Source organism: Hibiscus syriacus, unplaced genomic scaffold (genome assembly GCF_006381635.1).
Source record: "Hibiscus syriacus cultivar Baekdansim isolate YM2019G1 unplaced genomic scaffold, ASM638163v2 tig00110987_pilon, whole genome shotgun sequence".
NCBI classification, from domain to species: Eukaryota; Viridiplantae; Streptophyta; class Magnoliopsida; order Malvales; family Malvaceae; genus Hibiscus; species Hibiscus syriacus.
In genome coordinates, this window is record NW_024062941.1 from 1961015 (window position 1) to 1974538 (window position 13524).

At 33.9% G+C, this 13524-nt stretch overlaps 8 non-coding genes across 8 annotated transcripts; all 8 read left to right on the plus strand.

Annotated features, from left to right (window-relative positions):
- Positions 1 to 1389: 1389 nt before the first annotated feature.
- TRNAN-AUU lies at positions 1390 to 1463 on the plus strand. The gene has a single exon. It is a non-coding gene; the product is annotated as a tRNA-Asn (tRNA).
- Positions 1464 to 1609: 146 nt separating this feature from the next.
- On the plus strand, positions 1610 to 1683 carry TRNAN-GUU. The gene has a single exon. It is a non-coding gene; the product is annotated as a tRNA-Asn (tRNA).
- A 1550-nt stretch (positions 1684 to 3233) lies between these two features.
- On the plus strand, positions 3234 to 3307 carry TRNAK-UUU. Its single transcript has one exon. It is a non-coding gene; the product is annotated as a tRNA-Lys (tRNA).
- Positions 3308 to 4878: 1571 nt separating this feature from the next.
- Positions 4879 to 4952, plus strand: TRNAK-UUU. The gene has a single exon. It is a non-coding gene; the product is annotated as a tRNA-Lys (tRNA).
- Positions 4953 to 7396: 2444 nt separating this feature from the next.
- On the plus strand, positions 7397 to 7470 carry TRNAN-AUU. The gene has a single exon. It is a non-coding gene; the product is annotated as a tRNA-Asn (tRNA).
- Positions 7471 to 9906: 2436 nt separating this feature from the next.
- Positions 9907 to 9980, plus strand: TRNAN-AUU. The gene has a single exon. It is a non-coding gene; the product is annotated as a tRNA-Asn (tRNA).
- Positions 9981 to 12401: 2421 nt separating this feature from the next.
- On the plus strand, positions 12402 to 12475 carry TRNAN-AUU. Its single transcript has one exon. It is a non-coding gene; the product is annotated as a tRNA-Asn (tRNA).
- A 500-nt stretch (positions 12476 to 12975) lies between these two features.
- Positions 12976 to 13050, plus strand: TRNAK-UUU. Its single transcript has one exon. It is a non-coding gene; the product is annotated as a tRNA-Lys (tRNA).
- The last annotated feature ends 474 nt before the right edge of the window (positions 13051 to 13524 follow it).

Below are 13524 nucleotides of genomic sequence, written 5' to 3' on the forward strand. Positions count from 1 at the left end.
TAGTTATATTAAGAAAATTTTCAATTGCCTATTAGCTCAATTGGTAAAAGTGTCAAACTGACAATACTGGTTGGAGCTTGAAGATCCATTTAGTTTTGGCTTTTACCTCAAAGACCGAGGTCAAAGCTTTGCTTTAGAGATGTCTTAAATTTGATTATCCGTTTCCAATTTACTTTCAAAACAATACCAATTTATACAGTTATATAAAGAAAATTTGAAAGACCTATTAGCACATTTGTTAAAGTGTCAAACTAACAATACTGGTTTGAGCTTAAGGTCCAACTAGCTGGAATAGCTCAGTTGGTTAGAGCGTGTGGCATTAACCACAAGGTCAGAGGTTCAAGCCTTCTTCTAGTGTTGTTTTAATATGAATTGTCCATTTCCCACTTACTTTCAAAATATTACCAATTTATACAATTATATAAAGAAAATTTTCAATGGCCTAATAGCTCTGTTGGTAAAATTGTCAAACTGATAATACTGGTTGGAGCTTAAAGGTCCAACTAGTTAGAATAGCTCAGTTGTTTAGACCGTGTGGCTGTTAACCACATGTTCGAAGGTTCAAGCCCTCCTTCTAGTATTGTTTTAGCTTGGATTGTTCATTTCTCATTTACTTTCAAAATATTAACAATTTATATAATTATATAAAAAAATTATAATAGACTATTAACTCTGTTAGTAAAATTTTCAAACTGATAATAATGGTTGGAGCTTAAAGGTCCAACTAGCTGGAATAACTCAGATGGTTAGAGCGTGTGCCTGTTAACCACAAGGTCTGAGGTTCTAGCCCTCCTTCTAGCATTGATTTAACTCGGATTGACCATTTCCCATTTACTTTCAAAATAATTTCAATTTATACAGGTATATAAAGAAAAGTTTCAATTGCCTATTAGCTCAATTGGTAAAAGTGTCAAACTGACAATACTGGGTTAGAGCTTGATGTTCCAACTAGTAGGAATAGGTCCAATTTGTTAGCATTTGGCTTTAACCGTAAGGTTCGAGGTTCAAATCCCTCCTTCTAGCAATGTTTAACTCTGATTGTGCATTTCCCATTTACTTTCAAATAATACCATTTATACAGTTATAAAGAAAATTTTGAAAGGCCTATTAGCACATTTGTTAAAAGTGTTAAACTGACAATACTGGTTGGAGCTTAAAGGTCCAACTAGCTAGAATAGCTTAGTTGGTTAGAGCGTGCGACATTAACCACAAGGTCAGAGGTTTAAGCCCTTCTTCGAGTGTTATTTTAATTTGAATTGTCCATTTCCCATTTACTTTCAAAATATTACCATTTATAAAATTTTATAAAGCAAAATTTGAATGGCCTATTAGTTCTGTTGGTAAAATTGTCAAACTGATAATACTGGTTGGAGCTTAAAGGTCCAACTAGTTAGACTAGCTTAGTTGGTTAGAACTTGTGGCTATTAACCACAAGGTCGGAGGTTCAAGCCCTCCTTCTAGTGTTGTTTTAGCTCAGATTGACCATTTCTCTTTTACTTTCAAAATAATATCAATTTATATAATTATATAAAAAAAATAAATGGGCTATTAGCTCTTTTGGTAAAATTTTCAAACTGATAATACTGGTTGAAGTTTAAAGGTCAAAGAAGCTGGAATAACTCAGTTGGTTAGAGCCTGTGGCTGTTAACCACAAGGTCGGAGGTTCAAGCCCTCCTTTTAGCGTTGTTTTATTTTGAATTGTCTGTTTCCCATTTGCTTTCAAAATATTACCAATTTATACAATTGTATAATGAAAATTTTCAATGGCCTATTGGCTCTTAACCCCAAGGTCGGAAGTTCAAGACCTCTTGCTAGTGTTGTTTTAGCTCGGATTGTCCATTTCCCATTTTCTTTCAACATATTACCAATTTATACAATTATATAAATAAAATTTTCAATTGTCTATTAGCTCAGTTGGTAAAAGTGTCAAACTGATAATACTGGTTGGAGCTTGAAGGTCCAACTAGTTGGAATAGCTTAGTTGGTTAGAGCGTTTGGTTGTTAACCACATGGTTGGAGGCTCAAGCCCTCCTTCTAGTGTTGTTTTAACTTGGATTGTCCATTTCCCATTTACTTTCAGAATATTACCAATTTATACAATTATGTAAAGAAACATTTCAATGGCCTATTATCTCTATTGGTAAAATTGTTAAACTGATAATATTGGTTGGAGCTTAAAGGTCAAAGAAGCTAGAATAACTTAGTTGGTTAGAGCGTCTGGCTTTTAACCACAAGGTCGGGAGGTTCAAGCCCTCCTTCTAGCGTTGTTTTAATTTAAATTGCCCATTTCCCATTTACTTTCAAAATATTGCTAATTTAAACAGTTATATAATGAAAATTTTCAATGGCCTATTAGCTCAGTTGGTTAGAGCGTGTGGTTGTTAGCCACAAGGTAGGAGGTTTAAGCCCTCCTTTTAGTGTTGTTTTAAATTGAATTGTTCATTTCCCATTAACTTTCAAAATATTACCAATTTATATGGTTATATAATGAAAATTTTCAACGGCCTATTCACTGAGTTGGTAAAAGTGTCAAACTAACAATACATGTTAGAGCTTAAAACTCCAATTAGCTGGAATAACTCTATTGGTTAGAGCGTGTAGCTATTAACCACAAGGTCATAGGTTCAAGCCCTCCTTCTAGCATTGTTTTAATTTGAATTGTCCATTTCCCATTAACTTTCAAAATATTACCAATTTATACAGTTATATAATGAAAATTTTCAACGGCCTATTAGCTCAGTTGGTAAAAGTGTCAAACTAACAATATTTGTTGGACCTTAAAGTTTCAACTAGCTAGAATAGCTCATTTGGTTAGACCGTGTGGCTATTAACCACTAGGTCAGAGGTTTAAGCCCTTCTTCTAGCATTGTTTTAGCTCGGATTGACCATTTCTCATTTACTTTCAAAATAATACCAATTTATACAGTTATATAAAAAAAATTCAATAGACTATTAGCACTTTTGGTAAAATCTTCAAACTGATAATACTGGTTGAAGCTCAAAGGTCCAATTAGTTGGAATAGCTCTGTTGAATAAAGCGTGTGCCTGTTAACCACAAGGTCAGAGGTTCAAGCCCTCCTTCTAGCGTTGTTTTAATTTGGATTGTCCATTTCCCATTTACTTTAAAAATATTACCAATTTATACAATTATATAAAGAAAATTTTCAATGACCTACTAGCTATTGGTAAAATTTCAAACTGATAATGTTGGTTGGAGCTTAAAGGTTCAACTAGCTGGAATAGCTCAGTTGGTTAGAGCGTGTGGCTTTTAACCACAAGTTCAGAGGTTCAAGCCCTCATTCTAGCATTGTTTTAGCTCGGGTTGTCCATTTCTTATTGACTTTCAAAATAATACCAATTTATACAATTATATAAAAAAAATTCAATATTCTATTAGCTCTGTTGGTAAAATTTTCCAACTGATAATACTGGTTGGAGCTTAAAGATCAAATTAGCTGGAATAGCTTATAGATGGTTAGAGCGTGTGGCTGTTAACCACAAGGTCGGAGGTTTAAGCACTCCTTATAGAGTTATTTTAGCTCGGATTGACCATTTCCCATTTAGATTCAAAATAATTCCACTTTATTCAGTTATATTAAGAAAATTTTCAATTGCCTATTAGCTCAATTGGTTAGAGGATTTGGCTTTTAACAGCAAGGTCCGAGGTTCAAAGCCCTGCTTTAGCGATGTTTTAACTTTGATTATCCATTTCCCATTTATTTTCAAAACAATACCAATTTATACAGTTATATAAAGAAAATTTTCAAAGGCCTATTAGCACATTTGTTAAAAGTGTCAAACTGACAATACTGGTTTGAGCTTAAAGGTCCAACTAGCTGGAATAGCTCAGTTGGTTAGAGCGTGTGGCATTAACCACAAGGTCAGAGGTTCAAGCCCTCCTTCTATCGTTGTTTTAATTTGAATTGCACATTTCCCATTTACTTTCAAAATATTACTAATTTAAACAGTTATATAATGAAAATTTTTAATGGCCTATTAGCTCAGTTGGTTAGAGCGTGTGGCTGTTAGCCACAAGGTCGGAGGTTTAAGCCCAGTTTTTAGTGTTTTGTTTTAATTTGAATTGTTCATTTCCCATTAACTTTCAAAATATTACCAATTTATACGGTTATATAATGAAAATTTTCAACGGCCTATTCACTGAGTTGGTAAAAGTGTCAAACTAACAATACTGGTTAGAGCTTAAAAGTCCAATTAGCTGGAATAACTCTGTTGGTTAGAGCGTGTAGCTATTAACCACAAGGACAGAGGTTCAAGCCTCCTTCTAGCGTTGTTTTAATTTGAATTGTCCATTTCCCATTAACTTTCAAAATATTACAAATTTATATAGTTATATAATGAAAATTTTCAACGGCCTATTAGCTCAGTTGGTAAAAGTGTCAAACTAACAATATTTGTTGGACCTTAAAGGTCCAACTAGCTGGAATAGCTCATTTGGTTAGACCGTGTGGCTATTAACCACTAGGTCAGAGGTTTAAGCCCTTCTTCTAGTGTTGTTTTAGCTCGGATTGACCATTTCTCATTTACTTTCAAAATAATACCAATTTATACAGTTATATAAAAAAAATTCAATAGACTATTAGCTCTTTTGGTAAAATTTTCAAACTGATAATACTGGTTGAAGCTCAAAGGTCAAATTAGTTGGAATAGCTCTGTTGAATAGAGCGTGTGCCTGTTAACCACAAGGTCAGAGGTTCAAGCCCTCCTTCTAGCGTTGTTTTAACTTGGATTGTCCATTTCCCATTTAATTTAAAAATATTACCAATTTATACAATTATATAAAGAAAATTTTTAATGGCCTACTAGCTATTGGTAGAATTTCAAACTGATAATGTTGGTTGGAGCTTAAAGGTTCAACTAGCTGGAATAGCTCAGTTGGTTAGAGCGTGTGGCTTTTAACCACAAGTTCAGAGGTTCAAGCCCTCATTCTAGCGTTGTCTTAGCTCGGATTGTCTATTTCTTATTTACTTTCAAAATAATACCAATTTATACAATTATATAAAAAAATTCAATATTCTATTAGCTCTGTTGGTAAAATTTTCCAACTGATAATACTGGTTGGAGCTTAAAGATCAAATTAGCTGGAATAGCTTATAGATGGTTAGAGCGTGTGGCTGTTAACCACAAGGTCGGAGGTTTAAGCACTCCTAATAGAGTTGTTTTAGCTCGGATTTACCATTTCCCATTTAGTTTCAAAATAATTCCACTTTATTCAGTTATATTAAGAAAATTTTCAATTGCCTATTAGCTCAATTGGTTAGAGCATTTGGCTTTTAACAGCAAGGTCTGAGGTTCAAAGCCCTGCTTATTGATGTTTTAACTTTGATTATCCATTTCCCATTTACTTTCAAAACAATACCAATTTATACAGTTATATAAAGAAAATTTTCAAAGGCCTATTAGCACATTTGTTAAAAGTGTCAAACTGACAATACTGGTTTGAGCTTAAAGGTCCAACTAGCTGGAATAGCTCAGTTGGTTAGAGCGTGTGGCATTAACCACAAGGTCAGAGGTTCAAGCCCTCCTTCTAGCATTGTTTTAATTTGAATTGCCCATTTATTACTTTCAAAATATTACTAATTTAAACAGTTATATAATGAAAATTTTTAATGGCCTATTAGCTCAGTTGGTTAGAGCGTGTGGCTGTTAGCCACAAGGTCGGAGATTTAAGCCCAGTTTTTAGTGTTTTGTTTTAATTTGATTTGTTCATTTCCCATTAACTTTCAAAATATTACCAATTTATACGGTTATATAATGAAAATTTTCAACGGCCTATTCACTGAGTTGGTAAAAGTGTCAAACTAACAATACTGGTTAGAGCTTAAAAGTCCAATTAGCTGGAATAACTCTGTTGGTTAGAGCGTGTAGCTATTAACCACAAGGTCAGAGGTTCATGCCCTCCTTCTAGCGTTGTTTTAATTTGAATTGTCCATTTCCCATTAACTTTCAAAATATTACAAATTTATATAGTTATATAATGAAAATTTTCAACGGCCTATTAGCTCAGTTAGTAAAAGTGTCAAACTAACAATATTTGTTGGACCTTAAAGGTCCAACTAGCTGGAATAGCTCATTTGGTTAGACCGTGTGGCTATTAACCACTAGGTCAGATGTTTAAGCCCTTCTTCTAGTGTTGTTTTAGCTCGGATTAACCATTTCTCATTTACTTTCAAAATAATACTAATTTATACAGTTATATAAAAAAAATTCAATAGACTATTATCTCTTTTGGTAAAATTTTCAAACTGATAATACTGGTTGAAGCTCAAAGGTCCAATTAGTTGGAATAGCTCTGTTGAATAGAGCGTGTGCCTGTTAACCACAAGGTCAGAGGTTCAAGCCCTCCTTCTAGCGTTGTTTTAACTTGGATTGTCCATTTCCCATTTAATTTAAAAATATTACCAATTTATACAATTATATAAAGAAAATTTTCAATGGCCTACTAGCTATTGGTAGAATTTCAAACTGATAATGTTGGTTGGAGCTTAAAGGTTCAACTAGCTGGATTAGCTCAGTTGGTTAGAGCGTGTGGCTGTTAACCACAAGTTCAGAGGTTCAAGCCCTTCTTCTAGCGTTGTTTTAGCTCAGATTGACCATTTCCCATTTAATTTCAAAATAATTCCACTTTATTCAGTTATATTAAGAAAATTTTCAATTGCCTATTAGCTCAATTGGTAAAAGTGTCAAACTGACAGTACTGGTTGGAGCTTGAATGTTCATCTAGTAGGAATAACTCCAATTGGTTAGAGCATTTGGCTTTTAACCGTGAGGTCCGAGGTTCAAAGCCCTACTTTAGCGATGTTTTAACTTTGATTATCCATTTCCCATTTACTTTCAAAACAATACCAATTTATACAGTTATATAAGAAATTTTCAAAGGCCTATTACATTTGTTAAAAGTGTCAACTGACAATACTGGTTTAGCTTAAAGGTCCAACTGGAATAGCTCAGTTGGTTAGAGCGTGTGGGATTAACCACAAGGTCAGAGGTTCAAGCCCTTCTTCTAGTGTTGTTTTAATTTGAATTGTCCATTTTCCATTTACTTTCAAAATATTACCAATTTATACAATTATATAAAGAAAATTTTCAATGGCCTAAGAGCTCTGTTGGTAAAATTGTCAAACTGATAATACTGGTTGGAGCTTAAAGGTCCAACTAGTTAGAATAGCTCAGTTGATTAGACCGTGTGGCTATTAACCACATGTTCGAAGGTTCAAGCCCTCCTTCTAGCATTGCTTTAGCTCAGATTGTTCATTTCTCATTTACTTTAAAAATTTTACCAATTTATATAATTATATAAAAAATTATAATAGACTATTAACTCTGTTGGTAAAATTTTCAAACTGATAATAATGGTTGGAGCTTAAAGGTCCAACTAGCTGGAATAGCTCAGATGGTTAGAGCGTGTGGCTATTAACCACAAGGTCTGAGTTTCAAGCCCTCCTTCTAGCGTTGGTTTAGCTCGGATTGACCATTTCCCATTTACTTTCAAAATAATTCCAATTTATACAATTATGTAAAGAAAAGTTTCAATGGCCTATTAGCTCTTAACCCCAAGGTCGAAAGTTCAAGACCTCTTGCTAGTGTTGTTTTAGCTCGGATTGTCCATTTCCCATTTTCTTTCAAAATATTACCAATTTATACAATTATATAAATAAAATTTTTAATTGTCTATTAGCTCAGCTGGTAAAAGTGTCAAACTGACAATACTGGTTGGTGCTTGAAGGTCCAACTAGTTGGAATAGCTCAGTTGGTTAGAGCGTTTGGTTGTTAACCACATGGTCGGAGGCTCAAGCCCTCCTTCTAGCGTTGTTTTAACTTGGACTGTCCATTTCCCATTTACTTTCAAAATATTACCAATTTATACAATTGTGTAAAGAAACATTTCAATGGCCTATTATCTCTATTGGTAAAATTTTCAAACTGATAATACTGGTTGGAGCTTAAAGGTCAGAGAAGCTGGAATAACTTAGTTGGTTAGAGCGTCTGGCTTTTAACCACATGGTCTGGAGGTTCAAGCCCTCCTTCTAGCGTTGTTTTAATTTGAATTGGCCATTTCCCATTTACTTTCAAAATATAGCTAATTTAAACAGTTATATAATGAAAATTATTAATGGCCTATTAGCTCAGTTGGTTAGAGCGTGTGGTTGTTACCCACAAGGTCAGAGGTTTAAGCCCACTTTTTAGTGTTTGCTTTTAATTTGAATTGTTTTCCCATTAACTTTCAAAATATTACCAATTTATACGGTTATATAATGAAAATTTTCAATGGCCTATTCATTGAGTTGGTAAAAGTGTCAAACTAACAATACTGGTTAGAGCTTAAAAGTCCAATTAGCTGGAATAACTCTGTTGGTTAGAGCGTGTAGCTATTAACCACAAGGTCAGAGGTTCAAGCCCTCCTTCTAGCGTTGTTTTAATTTGAATTGTCCATTTCCCATTTACTTTCAAAATATTACAAATTTATATAGTTATAAAATGAAAATTTTCAACGGCCTATTAGCTCAGTTGGTAAAAGTGTCAAACTAATAATATTTGTTGGACCTTAAAAGTCCAACTAGCTGGAATAGCTCATTTGGTTAGACCGTGTGGCTATTAACCACTAGGTCGGAGGTTTAAGCCCTTCTTCTAGTGTTGTTTTAGTTCGGATTGACCATTTCTCATTTACTTTCAAAATAATACAAATTTATACAGTTATATAAAATAAATTCAATAGACTAATAGCTCTTTTGGTAAAATTTTCAAACTGATAATACTGGTTGAAGCTCAAAGGTCCAATTAGTTGGAATAGCTCTATTGAATAGAGCGTGTGCCTGTTAACCACAAGGTCAGAGGTTCAAGCCCTACTTCTAGCGTTGTTTTAACTTGGATTATCCATTTCCCATTTACTTTAAAAATATTACCAATTTATACAATTATATAAAGAAAATTTTCAATGGCCTACTAACTATTGGTAGAATTTCAAACTGATAATGTTGGTTGGACCTTAAAGGTTCAACTAGCTGGAATAGCTCAGTTGGTTAGAGCGTGTGGCTGTTAACCACAAGTTTAGAGGTTCAAGCCATCCTTCTAGCATTGTTTTAGCTCGGATTGACCATTTCCCATTTAATTTCAAACTAATTCCACTTTATTCAGTTATATTAAGAAAATTTTCAATTGTCCATTAGCTCAATTGGTAAAAGTGTCAAACTGACAGTACTGGTTGGAGCTTGAAGGTTCATCTAGTAGGAATAACTCTAATTGGTTAGAGCATTTGGCTTTTAACTGCAAGGTCCGAGGTTCAAAGCCCTACTTTAGCGATGTTTTAACTTTGATTATCCATTTCCCATTTACTTTCAAAACAATACCAATTTATAGTTATATAAGAAAATTTTCAAAGGCCTATTAGCACATTTGTTAAAAGTGTCAAACTGACAATACTGGTTTGAGCTTAAAGGTCCAACTAACTGGAATAGCTCAGTTGGTTAGAGCGTGTGGGATTAACCACAAGGTCAGAGGTTCAAGCCCTTCTTCTAGTGTTGTTTTAATTTGAATTGTCCATTTCCCATTTACTTTCAAAATATTACCAATTTATATAATTATATAAAGTAAATTTTCAATGGCCTAATAGCTCTGTTGGTAAAATTGTCAAACTGATAATACTGGTTGGAGCTTAAAGGTCCAACTAGTTAGAATAGCTCAGTTGATTAGACCGTGTGGCTGTTAACCACATGTTCGAAGGTTCAAGCCCTCCTTCTAGCATTGCTTTAGCTTAGATTGTTCATTTCTCATTTACTTTAAAAATATTACCAATTTATATATTTATATAAAAAAATTATAATAGACTATTAACTCTGTTGGTAAAATTTTCAAACTGATAATAATGGTTGGAGCTTAAAGGTCCAACTAGCTAGAATAGCTCAGATGGTTAGAGCGTGTGGCTATTAACCACAAGGTCTGAGGTTCAAGCCCTCCTTCTAGCGTTGGTTTAGCTCGGATTGACCATTTCCCATTTACTTTCAAAATAATTCCAATTTATACAGTTATGTAAAGAAAAGTTTCAATGGCCTATTAGCTCTTAACCCCAAGTCGAAAGTTCAAGACCTCTTGCTAGTGTTGTTTTAGCTCGGATTGTCCATTTCCCATTTTCTTTCAAAATATTACCAATTTATACAATTATATAAATAAAATTTTTAATTGTCTATTAGCTCAGCTGGTAAAAGTGTCAAACTGACAATACTGGTTGGAGCTTGAAGGTCCAACTAGTTGGAATAGCTCAGTTGGTTAGAGCGTTTGGTTGTTAACCACATGGTCGGAGGCTCAAGCCCTCCTTCTAGCGTTGTTTTAACTTGGACTGTCCATTTCCCATTTACTTTCAAAATATTACCAATTTATACAATTGTGTAAAGAAACATTTCAATGGCCTATTATCTCTATTGGTAAAATTTTCAAACTGATAATACTGGTTGGAGCTTAAAGGTCAGAGAAGCTGGAATAACTTAGTTGGTTAGAGCGTCTGGCTTTTAACCACATGGTCTGGAGGTTCAAGCCCCTTCTAGCGTTGTTTTAATTTGAATTGGCCATTTCCCATTTACTTTCAAAATATAGCTAATTTAAACAGTTATATAATGAAAATTATTAATGGCCTATTAGCTCAGTTGGTTAGAGCGTGTGGTTGTTACCCACAAGGTCAGAGGTTTAAGCCCACTTTTTAGTGTTTGCTTTTAATTTGAATTGTTCATTTACCATTAACTTTCAAAATATTACCAATTTATACGGTTATATAATGAAAATTTTCAATGGCCTATTCACTGAGTTGGTAAAAGTGTCAAACTAACAATACTGGTTAGAGCTTAAAAGTCCAATTAGCTGGAATAACTCTGTTGGTTAGAGCGTGTAGCTATTAACCACAAGGTCAGAGGTTCAAGCCCTCCTTCTAGCGTTGTTTTAATTTGAATTGTCCATTTCCCATTTACTTTCAAAATATTACAAATTTATATAGTTATATAATGAAAATTTTCAACGGCCTATTAGCTCAGTTGGTAAAAGTGTCAAACTAACAATATTTGTTGGACCTTAAAAGTCCAACTAGCTGGAATAGCTCATTTGGTTAGACCGTGTGGCTATTAACCACTAGGTCGGAGGTTTAAGCCCTTCTTCTAGTGTTGTTTTAGTTCGGATTGACCATTTCTCATTTACTTTCAAAATAATACCAATTTATACAGTTATATAAAATAAATTCAATAGACTAATAGCTCTTTTGGTAAAATTTTCAAACTGATAATACTGGTTGAAGCTCAAAGGTCCAATTAGTTGGAATAGCTCTATTGAATAGAGCGTGTGCCTGTTAACCACAAGGTCAGAGGTTCAAGCCCTACTTCTAGCGTTGTTTTAACTTGGATTATCCATTTCCCATTTACTTTAAAAATATTACCAATTTATACAATTATATAAAGAAAATTTTCAATGGCCTACTAACTATTGGTAGAATTTCAAACTGATAATGTTGGTTGGACCTTAAAGGTTCAACTAGCTGGAATAGCTCAGTTGGTTAGAGCGTGTGGCTGTTAACCACAAGTTTAGAGGTTCAAGCCATCCTTCTAGCGTTGTTTTAGCTCGGATTGACCATTTCCCATTTAATTTCAAACTAATTCCACTTTATTCAGTTATAGAAAATTTTCAATTGTCCATTAGCTCAATTGGTAAAAGTGTCAAACTGACAGTACTGGTTGGAGCTTGAAGGTTCATCTAGTAGGAATAACTCTAATTGGTTAGAGCATTTGGCTTTTAACTGCGAGGTCCGAGGTTCAAAGCCCTACTTTAGCGATGTTTTAACTTTGATTATCCATTTCCCATTTACTTTCAAAACAATACCAATTTATACAGTTATATAAAGAAAATTTTCAAAGGCCTATTAGCACATTTGTTAAAAGTGTCAAACTGACAATACTGGTTTGAGCTTAAAGGTCCAACTAACTAGAATAGCTCAGTTGGTTAGAGCGTGTGGGATTAACCACAAGGTCAGAGGTTCAAGCCCTTCTTCTAGTGTTGTTTTAATTTGAATTGTCATTTCCCATTTACTTTCAAAATATTACCAATTTATATAATTATATAAAGTAAATTTTCAATGGCCTAATAGCTCTGTGGTAAAATTGTCAAACTGATAATACTGGTTGGAGCTTAAAGGTCCAACTAGTTAGAATAGCTCAGTTGATTAGACCGTGTGGCTGTTAACCACATGTTCGAAGGTTCAAGCCCTCCTTCTAGCTTAGATTGTTCATTTCTCGTTTACTTTAAAAATATTACCAATTATATATTTATATAAAAAAATTATAATAGACTATTAACTCTGTTGGTAAAATTTTCAAACTGATAATAATGGTTGGAGCTTAAAGGTCCAACTAGCTAGAATAGCTCAGATGGTTAGAGCGTGTGGCTATTAACCACAAGGTCTGAGGTTCAAGCCCTCCTTCTAGCGTTGGTTTAGCTCGGATTGACCATTTCCCATTTACTTTCAAATAATTCCAATTTATACAGTTATGTAAAGAAAAGTTTCAATGGCCTATTAGCTCTTAACCCCAAGGTTGAAAGTTCAAGACCTCTTGCTAGTGTTGTTTTAGCTCGGATTGTCCATTTCCCATTTTCTTTCAAATATACCAATTTATACAATTATAAATAAAATTTTTAATTGTCTATTAGCTCAGCTGGTAAAAGTGTCAAACTGACAATACTGGTTGGAGCTTGAAGGTCCAACTAGTTGGAATAGCTCAGTTGGTTAAAGCGTTTGGTTGTTAACCACATGGTCGGAGGCTCAAGCCCTCCTTCTAGCGTTGTTTTAACTTGGACTGTCCATTTCCCATTTACTTTCAAATATTACCAATTTATACAATTGTGTAAAGAAACATTTCAATGGCCTATTATCTCTATTGGTAAAATTTTCAAACTGATAATACTGGTTGGAGCTTAAAGGTCAAAGAAGCTGGAATAACTTAGTTGGTTAGAGCGTCTGGCTTTTAACCATAAGGTCGGGAGGTTCAAGCCCTCCTTCTAGCATTGTTTTAATTTGAATTGCCCATTTCCCATTTACTTTCAAATTGCTAATTTAAACAGTTATAATAAAAAATTTAATGGCCTATTAGCTCAGTTGGTTAGAGCGTGTGGCTGTTAGCCACAAGGTCGGAGGTTTAAGCCCAGTTTTTAGTGTTTTGTTTTAATTTGAATTGTTCATTTCCCATTAACTTTCAAAATATTACCAATTTATACGGTTATAATGAAAATTTTCAACGGCCTATTCACTGAGTTGGTAAAAGTGTCAAACTAACAATACTGGTTAGAGCTTAAAAGTCCAATTAGCTGGAATAACTCTGTTGGTTAGAGCGTGTAGCTATTAACCACAAGGTCAGAGGTTCAAGCCTCCTTCTAGCGTTGTTTTAATTTGAATTGTCCATTTCCCTTTAACTTTGAAATATTACAAATTTATATAGTTATATAATGAAAATTTTCAACGCCCTATTAGCTCAGTTGGTA